The sequence below is a fragment of the Mauremys mutica genome, chromosome 2 (assembly GCF_020497125.1).
Source record: "Mauremys mutica isolate MM-2020 ecotype Southern chromosome 2, ASM2049712v1, whole genome shotgun sequence".
NCBI lineage: Eukaryota > Metazoa > Chordata > Testudines > Geoemydidae > Mauremys > Mauremys mutica.
The window spans coordinates 179,959,021-179,978,753 of NC_059073.1; the positions used below are offsets into that span (position 1 = coordinate 179,959,021).

Genomic DNA, 19,733 nt, shown 5'->3' on the forward strand with positions numbered 1-19,733 from the left:
TTACTGTACTTGGGTATATACGGTAACACAGAATGCTACAGGTCTTCAGGGTGGGCAGGTTAGTTACTATGAAACCTACAGTTTTGCATTTTTTAACTTTTGTAAGTTTACATAGTGATTCTCAAACTAGCTTTGATAATGCAGCAGTTTTGTGTAGAATTTAACACTATTGTAGAATTACATTCAGAAAGAAGAAATGACTTGGCTACCTGAACTGTTTCATAATGCCTGTCTAGTTAGGCAGAGTTGAACTAGTGTGGTGCTCGTAACCTCTAGGTCTTCAGAGATTTTCTTCTTCTTCATTCCCCCTTCCTCTCATTTTTAATAGATTCACAACTACAGCATCTATTGCTGCCTTTGGCAGTTTGTTCCAAAGAAACAAAAATAATGATCCTGGAGGTCCAATACAGATAAAATATTTAATCAGGATGTGCATCTTATTGGACAGAATGCAAAGCAAATATTATATATTATATGCCAAAGCAACTGTTATAAATTAATCACCATGACTTTGGTCGCTGACTAATTAGTTCCATAAAGAAAACAGTATACAACACATTTTCCAACAAGCTAACAATCATTTTATTTTAACTGACACATTGCTGCATTTAATTATTAAGCCAATTAAGTGTTTGATCTAGTCATTGTATCGCCATTTCTGAGTACTCAGGAAAAGCTCTTCATTAGTTAGCTACAACATAGACTAATGCTGCTCTTAATAACCCTAGATTATTAAGATGGAATGATGTTATTGCCTACATTAGAGTAAATCTGGAATAAATCCAGTGTGACTATGAATAGAACATGACACTTTGTATAGGAAAAGAACAGGTTTTTTTTTCCCAGAGTGGTTGGATGTTAAATGCAGTATTTTATTTGGTGATGTGGCTTTCTTTTATTTCAATCAAACATCACTTGATCACACTGTTGAAAGGCAGATTAAAAGTAACTACTACTATACTCAGTTACTAATCAGAATGCTAGATTTATGGATTGAATGACTTTCTTCATTAAATTTTAAATTCACTTTAGACCTTACTTGAAGTACATGGCAGCTTTACAGCTGGCTAGGATCTTTCTAAATGTTTAAAGCAACATTGTATTCAGTTGCTCATCTTAAGAGGGTAGCTCACAAATCTTGCTCTGTTATTCAAGTGGTCTTTTGGCAGAAATTTCAAAGGCTATTTTCCTACTTTTATCATCTTCTTCAGGACAAAAAAACCTCTTAAAGTTATTATGCTTTTTAGCTAATATTCTTTGGACTTAAACATTTAACAATCAAACTAAGAAGCTATGCAATACGCATAGTAAATAATGTGTTCTTTCTGCTCTCAACATACTGTTGCACACAGCCTTACTCTCTTTCTGCTTCAACACCCTCCCCCACATATTCATGCTGTAAGAGAAGGGTTGATGACATCTTATGTGAAACTTAGATCTGTATTATTAACCCCACACGACAAGACATGAGTTAAAGTCCAAGCAGACACTTTGATGTGCTGTGGCTCTGAAGCAGAAGTTTTTGGGTCATGGGAATTAAGAGCATTATGCAAGTTATACTGGCTAAGCCTCCCCAACTATGATTGCAGCTGTAGAACCCGACATCCTCAAAATTGAGTTTTCTATCAGCCACTTGTTTTCCCCTCACACTTTTGCACTCTCTTCCTCTGCAGCATATGCAGCCCAGCATGATCTCCTCTGAAGTCCTACAGCAGCTTCCTGCATGAGGCACACAAAAGTATGCTACCCGCAGTGCTTAATTTGTGGCAGGGCTTGCCAGGGCTGAGCCCCAATACATCTAGGCTTGGCAGTTCATAGCCCCAGTACCTCTGCATCAGAAATATTACTTGAGCCCCAGCACCTCTTTCATTACACACTAAGCACTGGGCCCCTCTACTGACCAGCTAAACTAGATGTTCCCATAGTACAGTTGTATTTATATTAACTCTGTCCTGGACAACATAGCTATGCTACCGATCTATTAACCCCAGCACATCCAAATGTTGCTTAGTTCTGGGCAGTGGGAGTCAGATGCTGGCTGACCTGGATTAGAGAGGGTTAAATTAACCCTCTCTTATCCAGGTCAGTCTGACAAGCTCCAGCTTCACAGACACTGCCCTATTAACCCCTTCTTGCCTACCTCTGAGGGTTCCCCAACACCCCTCTCCTGGCTGGCTTTCCCAAGCAAGCATTCATCACAGCTCCCCATCTAGTAACAAGATGATGGCAGAAAAGCTCCAGCTGGTCTAACCAAGGTACGGTGCAGGAACTAGCCCCATGGCAGTGGTGAGGGGAAGCAGCACTGGTCGCCCCACTGCCCATTCAGGTTTGGCCCTGCTGCTGCTGCTCAGTCACCACAGTGGGATGCAAGGGCCAAATTAGCATGAACAGCATTGTGACTTGATACATTCAGGTTGCCTTCTGCCCCACCCCCAACAAATTAGGCCCTAGGTTGCCTAAACCTTAATCCCACCTGGAGGGCAGGGCATTGTTTGGAGGCATCTGTTGTGCATCAAAACTGCTGAAAAAATTGAGACTAGTGATGGGGGATCATACAAGACCCAGCTTCTCCCTTTCTCCTCCTGACTCCACGTTGTCATTCTTCCTTGTTAGCCCCAATAAGAAAGTGATGCAGTAATCCCCCACACCCTTGTCCCCTCCTGTCCTAGTTCCTTAACAGTACAGAACATCTATGTGAGCAAGGAGAGTTAAAGGGTTCAAGGCTCTAATGGTTCCCCCTCATCACTGATCATTCTTTCATTATCTTGTTGCTCACTTTAGCTGGGGGAGAGAGAGAAAGGGGGGAACAGAGATACTCTTCCTGACCTCTGCTTTTTGGTGAAGCTCATGGACCAGATTCTCAGCAGCTGTAAACTGGCATAGCTTCATTGGAATCAATGGAGCAAAACTGGTTTACAGAAACTGATGATCTGGCCCCAAGTTTTTTTCAAGCACCTGAGAAGTATATTTCTATTTCATAACTGGAGTAGGTTCCCCTGCTTCATAATAGGGAATGTATATGGTTTAAAATAAAAACTTAATTTGGAGGAGGAGGGAAACAGTGTTATGTGATTGGAGGTAGATTGAATTAAGGTAATAATGAAAGCCTGACTTGTGCAGGAGGAGAATGAAAGAGGATTTGTCTTAAAAAAAAATACAAACAATAATAACTGGATCTCGTCAGATTAACTACTTTAATGTGAGGTGCATGTGCAAATCACCAAATTGCTTGGAAAAAATGTACCTCTAATGAAAGGTTAGGAATAGGAAAAAGATTATGACCAGAGTCAGACAAGTGGAAAAATCCAAGTTTGCCTGAATCCATCCTATTGGAATCTGCTGAACCAAAGCTAAACAGGGTTAGTTCCACAGATATTCGCGCCTCATTACTATTTCACACTGTGTTTATGCTAGGATTGTTTCATTGATTTACACCAGTGTGAGATAACAGTCAGGCCCAGGTCACAAGGCCTTGTTGGAATGTGAAGCAGCTGGCCCCGGAAAGCCCAGCATTCAGGGGCTTCATCCCCCAAAATGGCTAGTTTTAGGAAAGTTAGAGGTGCCCAGCAAGCTTATTTATGTATAGGAAAGACCATCATCCCTTCAACCTTGCCTCCTAATTAGCTACGGATATGGCTACACTGCAGTCAGAGGTGTTATTGCAGCATACGTAGACTCAACTCAAAGCTAGTTTGGGTATCTAGTTTGAACAACAACAGCAGTGAAGCCATGACAGCATAAGTAGCAGCACAGGTTAGCTGTTCAAATACATACCCAGGGATAGGAGGGGCAGGAGGGCTGTATAGCTAGGGGTGCCAGTTTCACTGCTCTTGGGTTTTGAGTTAGCTAGATCAAAGCTAGTTCAAGTATGTCTACACATGTTTCAGTCACACCTCGGGATTGCAGAACAGACATACCTGGAGACTAGGCAGCGCTAACAGAGCCTCGAGCAGTAATGCTCAAACAGCAATAGAACCCCACAGCCTTAAATTAAATCTGAGGCTATTGTGCCATTTGGGGCTAAGGGAGGGGCACACCTGTCATTCATTGGTTTCCCGGGTCTCCAAAGTCAGCCCTGAACCTCTACCATTGTCAGAAAAAGGAGCAAATCTCCACTGGAATAAATGGCCATAGCCCCACAGACTTCAATAGAGCCATGGCAACTTACACCAGCTAAGGTGCCCCACAGTCTGGACCTGGATCCTACAACTCTGGAAACTTATGGTCAAGAGCAGAATTCAAACTCCAACTTCTTGGGATTCGTCCAGCCCACTCATGTTTACAGAACACATTTATGTAAATTATAATTTTGTGTAGTTATTGTAACTGAATATACAATTATTAACCTGTTTTTCGCTTGAGTTTACCCAGCAATTTAAGTTTTTAGTGCTTAACTCATCAGAAAAAAAACTTGGCCTCTTTTCCGGAATGTCAGTTTTCTGTAAAGATTAGCCTCTTCCTGAGCGAGGTCAATTTCCAGTGATCCGTTCGGCAGTCTGCACATCTTGGTTTGGATTGATGGTGAACTGCAGCCTGAAACAGTCTAGGGGTCCTGTCTGGGTTTTTTATGTTATTTTAAAGTAAGGAAAATAATCATGAAGTGCTTTTCATTTACAAAATGCAACAGCAAAACTTTAGATTTTAATAGGCTAGTTGTTCAGCTCAGGCTTAACTGGGCACCTCTTTCTGAAACTGAAATTTTGCGGTCCAGTTATTATGTCGACACAAGTTAGGTCACTTAGCCATCTAAATATCTGACTCTGTGCTCAGATCACGTATTTGGACATCTAAGTGATCTTATACTGAGCCTGCAAATACAGACAAGCACAAAAATTGAGGCAAATGTCTGAAAATCTGTCCCTATAGATTTAGGGCTCTATCCAGATGAAAGCATAGGTGCTGGAACTACGGCTGCTGCCACAACCCCTGACTTGAAATGGTTTCCATTATATACAGAGTTTACAGTTTGGTTCAATGGCTCTCAGCCCCTTCACTATACAAATTGTCCCAGCACCATGGGATGAAAGTGTCCAGTCTAAAGGTGAACATTAGAAGCCTACAGCTTTCCTCTAAGCCAAGATCTGAACTATTTAGCAGAAAAGTTAGTTGTCTCAGAATTCATGTCCCTGTCAAGAAACATACCTAACTAGGTTTTGTAACCTGTTCTCACTTTCAGGTGACATTGTAAACAAGACGTGGGAAGCATAATCTCCTGCAAATTGTAACCAGACTTGTTTGTCTGAGTGATTGGTTGAAGTAGGACTGAGTGGACTTGTAGGCTCTAAAGTTTTACATTGTTTTATTTTTAATGCAATTTTTTTTGTACATAATTCTACATTTGTAAGTTCAACTTTCATTATAAAGAGATTGAACTATAGTACTTGTATTAGCTGAATTGAAATATACTATTTTTTGTTTTTTACAGTGCAAATATTTGTAATAAAAAAATCAATATAAAGTGAGCACTGTACACTTTGTATTTTGTGTTGTAATTGAAATCAATATATTTGAAAATGTAGAAAACATCCAAAATTATTTAAATAAATGGTATTCTATTATTGTTTAACCGTGCGATTAATCGCAATTAATGCAATTATTTTTTAATGGCTTGATAGCTCTAGTTTTCTGGGTACAATCTAGGCCTTAGCTTTTACAGAAGAAAATGAATTGAAAGTGTCTGAGTCACAAGTTTATGCAGAAAGGACAGCTATATTTCCGGGAGCCAGTAAACAGTAAAATTGGCTTAAGTATGCACAACACACTGTCAACCTGTGGAACTCGTTGCCAGGAGATGTTCTGAAAGCCAAAACTATAACTGGGTTCAAAGAAAAAAAAATAGATAAGTTCATGGAGGATATTGGCCAAAATTGTCACCCCACGCTCTGGGTGTCCCTGAACTTCTAACTGCCAGCAGTTGGGACTGGAAGACTGGGGATGGATCACTCAATAATTGCCATGTTCTGTTCATTCCCTCTGAAGCAGCTGGCACTGGCCACTGTGGGAAGACAGGATACTGGGCTAAATGGAACATGCTCATACTGGGTCAGACCAAAATTCTTAAGAAGTCCCCTGAGAGAGAGAGAGAGAGAGAGAGATGGTCAGAAAAAATTATCTGTGAATACATTCACAATGGTAGAGAAAGGTGTTAATAGGGAAAATATATAACCTTTTCATATCCTTTTACTAGAAAATTCTTTTCAAAGTGGAAAGATACATTGGTTGAACCTCCACACAACTGTTTATATTCATGTGAAATATAAAATTAAAGGAGACAGAGCCTAAAACCAATAAGCAGTGTATGCATTAATTGGCTACTGATAAACTCCTCAGGTGGTTAAACACTATCCTGAACAGATGCACCGATAATCTACAAATACATATTCTGTTGTCAGTTAGTGCTAAAAAGATTTTTTTATTTTTAAACTGAAATTTTTCAAAATGTCTCTTTAGAATGGCAAAACTTCTTTCTGAGGCTATGTGAGCAGAGATGAAAAAGCATGCCAAGTTCATTCCAAAATTATGCAACCATTGGATAATGCCCAGGAGGATTCTAACAGTATGCGGTAACTAGTTTTTCCTGGACAAATGCTGCTCAGTCTACTTTTGACACAGTTAAAGAACTGTTTGCAGAAAGCTAGACCTTTTGCTGTTTGTTCCTACTTTGCCTATGATAGGAACCACAGCTGTTTCAGACAATACCTTGAGTGCACTGATCACTCATAATCATGAGGCTGAAATTAACAGTTGTATTTGTATTAAGGATACTGAGATAGAATAGAAGTACTATAGGTCTAATTCTCCTCCAACTTGTTCATCCAAGCAGAGTGTAAAGTGGCTGTAAAACCCTACCAAATCAGAATGAAAGTGCTCTACATTCCCTTTGCATGGACATAAATGACTATACAAGATTCAAAGCAGTAGAGAATTGAGCCCTCAGAAAAGGAAGCCCTGGCCTATGTCTGGGCAAAAGAAAAATAGTGCATTTCCCTTTGGGGATGTAAGTTTATTTTACTGACTGATCACTGACTAGACTCCATGATCTTTGCTTACCACCTATAGCTGGTCCCTAATGAAATAACTGCACCACGTTAGAACAGAAAGAACACTTTGTATGGACCAAGGACTAAGTTATGTCAGAAGTGAGTCAAACTGCATGAGAAAGCTCTAATTCTTTTAGTGTATTCACAATGCGTATTCTCCATGATGATTCTTTAATATTAGAAACTTACATGCACTTAATTCTTATGAATAACCCTTGAAAACAATTTAACAGAATTATTAGGGAGGTCAATTATTTCTGTTAACAGAAGTGCATATTTCATGACAGGTAAAATGTGCGCCAATATGCGTTATCTTAGAGATTAGATAGCTGGCACTGCGCTTATTCATATGGTGTTATACAAATGTGCCTGTTTGGATAACTATTCTTGATGATGGTTAGAAGTTCCTGCAGGAATAATACCCTGTGCTGCTCTATTCTAATTACATGGCAACATCCCTCCTACACCATGAAGAGGCCAGAAATGTGCTGCCAGAATTTTGACAAAGGGACTCCCTCAAACCATTTTTTCAACCACAGTCATTGATACATATGTCCTTGCTGGGTCAAATACTCTTCCCACACCATAAAGATCTACCAATTTCATACTCAGTCTACTCTCCCATTTAAAAACTAAATAATTTGGCATTCTTCCTCTCCTCCCAGATCCATCAGTCCTTCCAGTTTTGCTGCTACCTGGTGTAACCAAAGCAGTGAAACTGAATCCTCGCAAGCCAATCAGATTCCCTTTTCATAATACACATTTAAATAATGCAACAATGTATAATGCTCTTGATTTCTCAATCCAGTATTATAAACCATTTGAAATATACCAGGTTTAGTCCAAATACCAACCATACAGCAATCCAAATACTTGTTCCCGATTGACCTTTTTACTACTAACTTTACAAGTGAACAGTCTAAGCCCTGGTCTACACGGGGGGGGGGGGAATCGATTTAAATCGACTTACCGTGGTGTCTTCACTGTGGTGAGTTGACTGCTGATGCTCCCCCGTCGACTCCGCCTGCGCCTCTCATGGCAGTGGAGTACAGGAGTCTATGGGAGAGCACTCGGGGCTCGATTTATCACATCTAGTCTAGATACAATAAATTGATCCCTGCTGGATCGATCGCTGCCCATACCCTAAGATGACTGTTTAGTTATCAAACCAGTGAAGGGACAGCTAGTTAAATCACTTTAACAGCTGAAACATTTTAGCCCTCCAATTTGGACAATAGCATTGCAAAGATAATCGACTATTCCTTTGTGACAAGAGAGAAGATTAAACATGTTTGTGCAAGGGAGGGAAAAAGTGAAGATGGTATCTTTAATTATCATGCTTCTAAGGTTTATTTTTAAAATACTTTGCAAGATTGCATAAGTTGTTCAATGCAGCCAGAACAAGTGGGTGCCACATTACTGAGTTTCTCTTTGCAGACCATTCATTTGATATCAGAAATGCCCATAAGACACACTTCAATTCACACAGAGGTGGAATTTATACATCTCCATGATACGACCACCCTTGTTCTGAATTTGATGTTAGGATTCTGTATAGTTTCAAGCATTTTGAGTAAACCATCTTTATTCTATAGAATTTTTTTAAGCTGTGCAAACATACTTTTGTTAGCCCTCTTTTTCACAGTCATATTTTATGTTACCCAAGGGTCAACTCCTACTAAAATCAATGGGAGTTTTGTCATTGACTTCAGTGGAGGCAGGACTGGATCCTACTTGCAGATGTTATTTAACCGATTGATATTCTTTTAATCTTTCCTTTCATCTTTATCATTATGCTGTGGAAAACAGTAAAGTCGAAATTAGTTAAGAGAAACTACACACATATGGTACACACTCATCCATCATTTACCTGTTCATGCTGTTTAAATGCAAGAGCCACTCTAAGAGAATTAAATTTCTTCCATTCTATTGCAGAAGGAAAACTGTAACAACTTGTACTTTAACTTTTGGAACTCTAAGAGCAGGAAAATGTACATGGAAATGCATTTAAGTGTTTGTCATGATTTTCTATCTAAATTTCCATAAGAATCTCTAGTGGAAAAGGGAGCAAATTCATTTCACTGAGTATGGCCAAACACGACCCTTCTCCACTTTAGCTTTCATGCCTTTATACTGCCATCATACATATTTATAACTGCAGAGCAGAAAAGTTTGCCCAATAGTGTGAACATTTCCATTTTAGACTCTTTGTCTCAGAGCTGAAAATGAAAAAGTTACCACTTGGCCTTCTGTATCAAATTCATTTCTTGACAAGATATGTGCAGCAGCCTTCAAAATAGGAGTCTGGCAGAGATAACAAAGAATGGCAGGGTCTGGAGAAAGAGTGTTATTAAAGAAATCAAAGCGTTTCCAAGCACACACTGCCTATTTTCTTCACATAGACAGCTCTAATTACTCCCGTTCACTTTGCAGGTTTTCCTATATTCCATAGGAATGTGTTTCACTCCATACATTGATCAATGGAGTTACTGTTTGAAATGAAGCCATTTGGATTCTGAGCTTGTGAAAAGATGTTTGTCTAGGTGCAAGCCTAAGAATTTCAATAACTGCAGTGTTTTAACAACGTTTTGTGTGCGCCTCTTCATTTATCTCCAGTATGACAGGGCTAATAAGAGGGCATGTACAATAAGAGGGCAAACCAGTTTTTTAGATTTATTATCTAATAACTATGCTCTATTTATGTGATGTGGATTTTATTAACTATATTCTATTCTAAATGCTACACTTCAGTATACCTTCAAGAGATTATATCACAGAAGAATAATTGTTTTAGGGTACCAATGACAAAGGATGGTACAATATCAGAGAGTGTTTTTATTCACACAGCAGTAACTTAAAACAAGATATCGCTCTCTCTCACCAAAAACACTAATAAAATTTTATTTTAAAAGCGCCTTCCCCTCATTACTCCACCAAAAGACCTCAGGGCACTATACAACAATAAAAACTACATATAGCTCACCCCAAAATACCTTGTATCTGAACAAGTTCCAGAGCCACAGTCAAATTTCACATGTATCATGAGGCAAACCAACACCCAGAATTGGTGTTTGGATACACTCATTTTATGCCAGTGGGATTCCACTGACTTGAATGGTGTTACAGTGGTGTGAAACCAGAGTAACAGAGCAGAGATTTAGGCCCCCCATACCGATAGTGTGTTTGGTTCACACAGATACCACCAAATAATGCTAAGGATGTATTTTCCACCTCTTTGGTCAGCATGTGGGTATTGTGAATACTGACTAGCTTACAGGAAAGTAGGAGTGCTACAAGACTTACCTCAGAAAAAGTTTTGGCCACATCTGAGGCAGAGGTGGATAATTAATCTATTATTGTCATTCTTTATATAGCGCCATGCACGTGCATGGCATTATCTCCTTTTAATATTTTTGCTTGAAGAATTTATACTCCAAGGCCCCAATCCAACACACACACACACACACACACTTATGCATGTGCTTAACTTTAAGCACCGGACTTGTTCCATTGACTTCCTCTTAGAAGAAGCATTATCTAGGAAGTATCAGAGGGGTAGCCGTGTTAGTCTGGATCTGTAAAAGCAACAAAGAATCCTGTGGCACCTTATAGACTAACAGACGTTTTGCAGCATGAGCTTTCGTGGGTGAATACCCACTTCTTCAGATGCAAGAAGAAGAAGAAGAGCTTTCGTGGGTGAATACCCATTTCTTGCATCTGAAGAAGTGGGTATTCACCCACAAAAGCTCATGCTGCAAAACGTCTGTTAGTCTATAAGGTGCCACAGGATTCTTTGTTGCATTATCTAGGAAGAAGCTTTTAAATAATGGAATTCCAGATGCAGGGGCCTACATGAAGAAAGGCATGGAGACAAGAGCATGAGACGATGAAAAAGGGTCAAGCAGCATGGGCAGAGTGAACAAGGCTAGACAGGAAGTGCAATGGAGAGAATGAGACATCTTCCATTAATCTTCTAGAGTGTTTTTCAAAACTCAGAATCCGTATGGTAAAAATCTATCCTGTAAAAGTCTAAACATGTATTCTCTCCCCTACTGGTCTGTCTGCAGCAGTAGTCCTTTGCACTTTTAGGGCCCACTGCTGTGAAGCACTGAGCACATTCTGAGATCTGCTGCTTACCTCAGCGTCCATAGATTTCAGTGGGAACTGAGGATGCAAAGCACTTCACAGGACGCACTCAACACATTGCATGATCAATTTGTGTGTCCTTAAAGTTTGGCTGGGCCTAAGTAGTTCCATTGATGGAAATGGGACTACTTGTGTCCTTAAAGTTACATACATGCTGAGGAACCTTCCTGAATAGTGGTCATAGCACCTTCAACCCAAGCATTTCAGTATTAATGAAGTACTGTGAAATAAACTTTGTCAGTGAGTTAGTCTGATAAATATAATCAAAATAATATAGGTTTGGAGAGCCAAATCTTTCTCTGCCTGTAGGAAAATGAGAAAAGAAGCCTCTCTATACACCACTCATTGGCAGCATGCTGTTTGCTTGAAGACCATGCTGAATTTACATCTCCCCAAATCTTTTGATGGGCTTTGAAAAGAGTCCTGCACAATATTGTCAGTGTAAAGTCAACAAAAGTTTTACTGAAAGGTAGTCAGATGCCTGCAAAGTAAGCCTGCTGACTAAAAGGTTATTTGTGTGAACAGAAAGACAAAACGTGGAGTCTTAACTAAAATCAACAGAGGAGACAAGTTCTACAAGGGTACTGTTATCAGTGATCACATAGTCTAAGAAGTGTAATATTGTAGGAACAATTAGTATCAATGATACCCTAATATTGAATTGCAATGGAATGAACAAGAATGTTCTTACCTGTACAGTCATAAAATATACTAATGATAAGCAATGGTAATAACAGGCTACAGAATGTTGCAGAGGAATTAATGATGGATACTAAAAGCACTTTTATTAACTTTTCTCTTGCAGATACAACTGTTCTGGAAGGACTAAAAGTAAGATTTAGTGTTAGTCTATTTTACTGGTAACCTTTCGGAGTCAGTGACTCATTTGCTATCTATAGTACATTCTTCCCTGGATCAGTATTAAAAAACAAACAAACCATAAATCACCATCTGAGTAATGATTTACAGAAACAGTCTCAAGCTGCAAAATTTAGGAAGTTCTACTACCTCTCCAAGGATGAGAGAATTTTGTAACAAACTTAATATACCGTTAAAAATTCCTGAGACCTCTACAAGTTTAGTTATTGGAAACAAGGTTGAACCATGTGGGGAAAGAGTAAGGGAAGGAGTTGAAGAGAAGGATTGTAGAAAGGCAATGACCTTACAAAATAGGCCGTTAAATTTGCAATTCCCAAATTTAACAGCCCCAGTTAATGCTGCTGTGAACAATTCCGTATACTGGGTACTCAAGAATCAGAAGTACTTTCATAGTATACGAGTTAGGCATACCTATCATTTTACAAAGTAAAGACTAGGCCTGGCAAGCACTCTGCAAGACCCATCACCAATGGCCTCAATCCTTGAGGGAAGCCATACAATATGTGAAACTTCTAGGGAAGTTTATCAGTAATTGTTATTGTTCTGAAATGAGATTGTACAAAATCCCTTCACTCTGGCTGAGACAATTACGAACCCACAGCGCACACGTATGTCTTCATTATTCAATTCCCAGTACTCTGATGGCTTGGAGGGCTATCATCAGACAGTTGGCACAGAGAATTGCAAGTCATTGTGGGTTTCACTTACTGTCCAGAGATTATGCAAATCCTTGTGCTTTGATTAACAGATGCCCAGCTACATCAATTTTCAATGTCCTCCCCAATCCGTCACTCCACATAAGACCAGCTATTAATACAATTTAATTGAAAAGAAGTTACCCTTACTGGATCAGAGGCTAAACCTTCCCAAAAAGACAAGAGCAAGCAAGGGATACAGAGATATTAAAGGAGATTGTAGATAGATAGGGGTGGCAGTGGGGAGAGGGTCAAAAGTCAAGGTAAACAAGTTTCTTGTGGAAATATGAACAAGGAATTTAAAGTGCAATAGCCAATCAAAATAAAAGGATTTATAATAGCTAAAGTGTAGGAGATTATTAAATGTGTTGTTGCAAGAAGAGCAAGTGATGGAGCTTGCTGTTAACTCAATAATAATTAAATCCTGAGCTCAGAAACATCAGGTTTTGGGCCTTGGAGGTTGTTTAGCCCAGGTCACAGTTATTAAAACAAGAAACACCCTCAAGTTATCAAACAATACAATAATTTTTATATATATATATATATATATATAAAAATCTCTCACTCTAGATATATCTAAATTCTTATTATATTCCTCTTTGTCCACTATTTGTATGTCACTTGTATTCATAGATTGTGCCCTCTTCCAGGAACCATTTATTTGAATGTGCTTGTCCAGTATCAAACACAATGGGGCCTCAAATTTTGATTGGGCTATCCGGTCACTACTATAATAAATAAAATAACGATAAATATTGTCTGTTTGAAGTGACGGGTACATAGAACTTTCCCTGTTATTCAAGTTTAATGATTAAAACAAAATGTAAACTCGCTGATGTGTAAACAATTTCCACACTATTACCCCAGTCAAGCAAATTGCCACAATCATCACCTCAGTGTCTCTTGGTCATCATATAAGGGGAGTCAACGACAACAAATGCACTTAATTGGCAACTTGAATAAAACCTTTTGCTCTTCACTGTAGGTAACCAATAAAAATAATTAAGCCTGACCCCATTCTATTCCCAAATTAAAAGTAAATAATAATCCCCTTCAATATTTACGTTCCCAGTCATTTTCTACAGAGTATGTTTTTAGTTGGTGAAAAAACACCATCCACTCTATCAGGACGTCTGAAGATACAAATGTGACCTGAATCCATTGCACAGTATTACTGCATAAACCGTGGAAAATTAATTCCTGTGGCATAGAGCTGCTGCAAACCTCATTTTCACTTCAACAGGACTTCAGGGGAGTGTAATCCATTATATTCCAATATCTTTCTCTGAGGTAGACAGATTTCTCACAGATCTAACCATCTTCAAAATTTGTTTTGTGAACCAAATGATTCGCGTACAAGTAATATTGTTTCAGCTACCATACCAAGAGACTTTATGCAGTACTTGCATATCTTCTGGAAGAGCATAGAGAAACAGTCTTCACTCCAATAAGGTCTCCAGCCATTTTTCAAGCAATTTCTTGACATTCCCAGTAGCAGGTCCCTTGAACGTTCCCAACGAAAGCCCCAAAGGGCTGATCCGTTAATAAGCTGCAGTTTACACCTCCCTGCACCAGCCTGACCCTCTGCGCCCTGGTGAGTCTCATTCTGAGAGAGCAAGCAATGAGACTACAAAACTCACCCTACCCCAGGATTTCTGTCTGGCAGGCAGTAGCTGATGGAAGCAGTTGTAGGAATGCACTGAATCAGCACATCCCCCTGCCAGATGATCACGTCCCCTTCTCAGCCATTGCTACCCACTGTGGGGTGTAGTGAGTCTCTGTAGGCTCTCTCTGATGAATGGGGTTTTTTGGCTACCTTGTACTGCTCTATCCCTTGCAGGCTTGCCCCGGCTGGGCCCTACACTAGAGACCACTCCAGCAGAAAGTGGCATAGAGTTTGCACTCAGTCCCGCCCAAGTTCTCGATTCTCCATTTTTATTATAATATTTATAACTTTGTCAAGGCAAAGAGTGTATCATCATATGCGAGAGCCCAAGTTCTACAAATGCACAACTCTCATTTAGAGGGGTAGCTCTTTGGCCATGTCTCTTCTGTAATCTCTCCCACTGGAATCTTGGGCTGGTGTCAGACCTTTAGTGAGGCAGGCCTGAGCCTTTCAAGACGAAGTCTCAGATGCAAATCTAAAGAAAAGATATTTAATCACAGCAGCCTTTTCTGGGCCTTGGCATTACTTCAGAGGCTAACATATCACAGGGATATATCCAGCAGTAATTATAGACCCATCTCAGTTGGAAAGGATGGAGAAAGAAGGCAAACAAAAATCCTAAGCAAACAGCAACTTTCTCCTAGATCATCCCCACAAACCACTAATCATTCTTTATCAATTACATAGGAATTGCCATGCCAGACCCAACCAGTGATCCAGTATCTTGTCTCCAACAGTGGCTAGAACCTGATGCTTCCAAGGAAAGTGCAAGAATTGCTGGAGTAGGCATTTATGGAATAACCTGCCCGCAGGGGAACCTAACATCTTCCTAACCCTCCCTCAGGCCTGGTCTACACTTGCTGCAGCCTGCAGGGTACGTGTAGCTACACGCTGCAGTGACAGGCTCCAGCAAGGGGGAAGCAGTAAGGAACCATTCTGGCAGCAGGGAATTGCTGGAGCCTTTCCTTGCTGCGGGAGTCTTTCACTGTGGCAGGGAAAGGCTCCAGCAGTGGGATACTATACTACTCAAAATAGCAGCATAGACATCAGAGGCACTGCTTGGGCATGTGGAGAGCTGTGTAAGGTACATACCCTAAGATTCTGGCATGTCCTTGCTTGCCTAAGCAGTGCTTCACTGTCTACACTGCTGTTTATACCAGTGCCAGGGGGGCATACAGTGCCTGCACTCCACTGTAAGTGTAACTATACCTTGAGTTACAGGCTGGCTTGTGGGTGAGTGTACCTCCCAAACACTGTCGCTGGTTTTTAGTTTAAGTTATTCTTACCTAACAAACTGGTGAAGTTCTCAGCAACCATATAATTATCCAATCCTTTTTTGACCTACTCTATCTAACCCTTTACCTCCATTGATTCATTCATGTTAGTAGTCGATATATATGCATTTCAAATGAAATGGTGAGGTTTTAATATGGATGTAGTTTAGAAATTAAGCAGCCATTAGTGTACAGTATTCATTTCCAAAAATAATTATAAGCGGTTGGACTTACAGGATATGCATATAAAGTGTCCTTCATTAATAATTTTATATAATCCATCTCATCTTATACTGTAAGGTCTTTGAGGCAGGGACTGTCTTTTTGTTCTATGTTTATAAAGCACAGCCTAGCGCAACAGGGTCCTGGCCCAAAACTAGGATCCCCAGGTGCAACTGTAATACAAATAAATAAATTATATTTTCCTGATAATGCATCACAATAAATTCTTTTAGTAATAAGACATATCAGACAAAACGTATTGCATCAGGTTGTCATTCAAAACAATCAAAAGAAAAATGTATCTGCGTTGGCACTGCATTCAGTAGGTGGAGGAAGTAGTCTCTTTTGACATGATCCAAACTTTAAAACCAAATGTTGCACAAAAGTGTTACAGCTTATACACAAAGATCTGAATGTTTAAACAGCTGGTCTGTGAGTTAAAGCTCAAATGTAAAGGAGCAGGCTGGAGCTGACTATTGTATAAACAATACAAATTTGGATGTCATAACAAGTGATTTTTAAACTTAGAATTTAGTGAGTGAAAATTATAGTGGATCTGGTCAGTCCTTTGGCCCAGAACCAACACATTTTGTTGTCACACAGAAGAAACTGATCTCTGAACAACTTGCAGGATTTGCACACTTAGAGCTCCTGGGCTCTATCAGGCACACAGCAGAGAAAATATAAAACCCACTGTCCAGGAAGGAAAGCAGTAATAAGCACAAGACATTCCATTCCTTGAACTTTCTCTACTGACCATATCAAAGTGACAACCTTAAAATAGCTGAAATTCTAGCAAGAATCAAGGAGAATCTGTGCTAATGAGAAAGCAAAATGGTATTCTCAGGATAGACAGCCGTTCATGTTCTGAAGCCCATTCATCACCCCAATATCATTACCAGCCTATTTTGTTGAAAATACCCATGGGAGCCAGATTCCTATTTTCTATACACTGTCATTTATTTTGCCATTTTAGTTTTTGTATGAATAGATATAATTAGGATGGCAAATAGGGTCTGGAGAATCCCTGGTCCTTTATGTTTTGGAAACTGGCATATTTTAACTTTTCTACAACACAGACTTTAATCGTCAATTATGAGGGAAGTGTCTTTCCAATGACAGAAAGGGCAAGCGAGCAGCCATTTCTAGTGCTAACACTAATGCAACTGTTAAACCGTAAATTCATTTAACGCCCAAATCCAGAGTCTGGCACGCAGCCTGAGTAAACCGGCCAATCTGCAAGAGAGGAGTTCCTCCCACCTTCGAGGTCACACAATGTCTGCAACATCTCAGTGGCTGGAGTAACTTCTACTGCATCCCCAACCCTAAGGGAGAGGACAGGAGAATCTGTGTAATGACAGCTCTGGTCCTGGTAGCATACACTTGCTGCCATGGAGCTCTGCTTTGCACCATACAGGCATGTAACCCTTTTGTGGCCACCTAGAATCCTGTCCCCACCTAGCACAGCTGTATTGCATCAATTCCACCCTCCTGCTAGAGATTTAGTGCTAAGAGCCAGCTCCTAAGAACATGGTCTTTAATTTTGTATTCAAGTATATGCACACACAGTTCCTCTGCATTATAATTTTGTGTGCAACTGATATAACAACAGACGTATTGGAGCATGAGCTTTCGTGGGTGAATACCCACTTCGTCGGATGCACCCATGAAAGCTCATGCTCCAATACGTCTGTTAGTCTATAAGGTGCCACAGGATTCTTTGCTGCTTTTACAGATCCAGACTAACACGACTACTCCTCTGATACCTGATATAATAGGCACACGCAATGGCAAAGTAAGCCAGATTTCAATCCCTTTAAAAAATAATACCAAATAACTTATTGTCTTTTCAATGCATAGCCTTATCATTAGACAATGCAATCTCTTTGACTGCAGTAAAAGTGATCAGGGGATGCTCATAAATCTATGTCACCAGGCCAGCTAGGCACAATTCTACCGCCAAATAAAAGATCAAGCCCCAGTTCACCATAGAATATTAGAATCTGAGCACCTTTTATTTATTTAGGAATTGATCCCCACAGCAAGGTTGGGAAGTATTATGATTCTCCATCGGTAAAATGGGGCTAGAGGCACAGATGACTGAAGCCCCCCACCCCTTGCAAACGCTTAATGCAAGTGCTTAACTTTAAATATACAAGAAATCTCATTGAATTCAATGGGGCTACTTACTTGCATAACGTTAAGCACTTGCATTAAGTGTTTACAAGTTGGGGGGGAGGGGTGTAATGATTTGGCCAAAGGGCACAGGGAGTCTGTGGCCAGGACTGGATTTAACCCCAATCTCCTGAGCCCCAGTCTACTGCCTAAACATAACTATTCTTACCCAAAAGATTATAGCCACAGTATGTCCATTCAAATAGAACAAGACCAAATCCGTTACTTTATAAACCTCAGATGTTTCAAAGTTAGTCATCATAGAATTTTCTTTACATAAACGCTCTGCAGAAGGACATATTAGCCAAAAGATTTGTAAGTGGAGAAAAAGAAAAAATACCTCTGTGTATTAGATGTCAGAAAATCCAGTTTATATATTAAAAAAATCTGAAATGTATCATATCTTAGTACATCAATACAGTAAGTGACTGTTCATGGCATTGCTTTTTTTAAAAAATTCAGTTTTCAACATCGTTATGGAGTCTAAGTATAGGTGGCAAGCCCGAGGTGATCTATATATACACTAAATTATGCATACAATTTTTGCACACTTTAAAAAATGTAAATATGCCTAATACAATCCCCTCGTGTGTAGGGCTTTATCAGAGTAAATTGAATAACACAAATAAGATTAACACAAGACCTCTTTGTTAATGTTTAGATTAGGCAACATATTTTAATTGGCCACGTAAAGCTACATCAAACTGTGCGTATTGCAAGTGACAGGCTAATTTTTTATCAGTTTGAACTATAAGTGAACACCCCTGTTATCCATATTTAGAGGACGTAAACTTGTAGTCAACTGAAGAACAAGTATATTCTTCTCATCTTTAGCACTGTGCCTAGCTAGCCTGACCCGCAAGCCTGCACTTAATTTTAAGCAGATGAATAGTCCCTCTAAGTTCAATGGGACTGCTCACCTGCTGGAAACTAAGCATGGACATCAGTGCTAGCAGGATCAGAACCGTGAACAATATTTCCTCAAGTTTAGTCTGAAAAATACAAATAACTTCTACTCTAATGTGCTATTTATTTTCCATGACAGGCTTCAACGTGTAGGAGGAATAATACAGAAATATAACAACAAGAGTTAGCAGATGTGGCATACTCTGTGCCAGGCCACATGTAGGATAGAAAGTCAAGCCAGACCATAAGACTCATGGAAACACCCTCCCCATTTGTTATGTAGCAACTCAGTTTGGTTTGATCAAAGTGGCAGAAAGAAAAATAGCAGCAGCAATCACCAAACCTGAAGTACTTCCCACTAACAAGCTATCTTTGAATTGGACAAAGACAATATTCTTTCACCACACCCTGGACAACACAAAAAAATAAAATAAATACAATCATGCTTTCATGAGTTGTTCATATTGTATGTACTGTACCTAAGAATAAATCATCAATATTGTTGACTCAGCATAGAAGATTTACCCAATTTTCCATGGAAACATCTGTTTTTACAACAAATATTTTTAATCAACTACTTTAGTCTTCATATTACTTAATATTTATATTATTGCAGCTCCCAGAGGCTCCAGTTAAGATGAGGGCCTTCACTGTCATGGATGCTATACATGGGCAGAGACTGTGTATAGCTCTCCCATGAGCTTACAGTGTTATTTCAGGGAATAGGAAT

The 19,733-nt window shown here is 39.6% G+C and overlaps 1 protein-coding gene across 6 annotated transcripts in view; it reads right to left on the bottom strand.

Moving 5' to 3' along the window:
* Window positions 1-19,733, bottom strand: part of COL15A1 (collagen type XV alpha 1 chain) — a 328,870-nt gene that overhangs the window by 230,866 nt on the left and 78,271 nt on the right. The window lies entirely within an intron of this gene.